Raw genomic sequence first — 1,188 nt, forward strand, 5'->3', positions numbered from 1 at the left:
CCCCCTCCCCCTCCCCCTCCATCGCCATCCTCCTCTCCGGGCACGTGTCTGTGGTCTCCTTCTTGACTTGGAATTCCCGTGTGCGTGTGCTGCCAGGCCCAACACAGCCACCACCCTACAGGGCAGGGCAGAGCTGCCCTGGGGGTCTCCTTGGCTGCAGTCCTCACGGGAGCAGCTGAGCAGGGGTCTTTGTCCCACAGAGCCAGTCTCGGGTCTGAACCGCCGACCTTCTCCTCCGTAGCTAGCGCTGGGCCACTGGACTGAGGGCTCCTGTGGGTCCCCTGGGGAGTGAAAGCAAGCCACATGCCCGGCCAGTAGCAGAGGGTTGGAGGCTTGCCTTTACCCAGAGTGCCTAGCCAGACCGGCCTGGAGCTCAACGTCCGAGAAATCCCCAGCAATGCCGTGGAAGAGAGCCGCGGCCTGCCCAGCCCAGGCAGCCCCGAGTCGGGATCGGCTCGAAGGACAGCCAGTTGATCCTGATGAAGATTACGCTCCGTGGGCTGTTTTCCGCCAAAGCTCCTTGTCTTTCTCATCGCTGGCGTCCCGCCTTTCTGCGAGAGCAGAGGACAGTCCCTGGTGGACGGTGTCGGGTCCCAGGGGCACGCGTTGTCCTCCCGCTTCCTGCTCTGCCTGCTTGCCTCCGGTTCTCCAGCTCTGAGAAGACAGCCATGTCCATTCTGCTAGCCGATGAGTGCCGAGCACTTCTCAGGGGCCATCTGCCAGCGATCAAGATGCTCAAGCTTGCGGGGGTGGGGGTCTACAGGAAGTGGGGGGAGCTGAAAGTAAGCAGGAAAACTCCAGAGTGAGGAGTCCCGTGAGAATGAGGGAAAACCGCTTCGAGTAAGATCACCAAAGCACGTCACATAGCAACATGTTGTCCCAATGGCATAATGTCACATCGCAACATAATATAGCACAACAGCTTAGTAGGCATAGTTTTATAGCATAATGATAATATGTTATCGTTTTAGGCACAGTTAATAGGCATGGTTTTATAACATAATGAAACATCATAGATAATTAATGTTGCATAGCAACAGCGTAATGTAACAGCATCACACACCATAACATAAAACACAGCAAAACACAATTTTATGTAACTCAAAGCTCACTGCCATCGAGTCGGTTCAACTCATAAAGACCCTACAGGACAAGCAGCACTGCCCCCGTGGGTTTCTGAGACTACAC

The 1,188-nt window shown here is 55.5% G+C and overlaps 1 protein-coding gene across 1 annotated transcript in view; it reads left to right on the top strand.

The window, feature by feature from the left end:
* The window catches only part of ADAM12 (ADAM metallopeptidase domain 12), a 286,161-nt gene that overhangs the window by 216,657 nt on the left and 68,316 nt on the right, over window positions 1-1,188 (top strand). The gene's annotated exons all lie outside the window — the stretch shown is intronic.

The sequence above is a fragment of the Echinops telfairi genome, unplaced genomic scaffold (genome assembly GCF_000313985.2).
Source record: "Echinops telfairi isolate 266 unplaced genomic scaffold, ASM31398v2 ScPeMD7_70;HRSCAF=299, whole genome shotgun sequence".
NCBI lineage: Eukaryota > Metazoa > Chordata > Mammalia > Afrosoricida > Tenrecidae > Echinops > Echinops telfairi.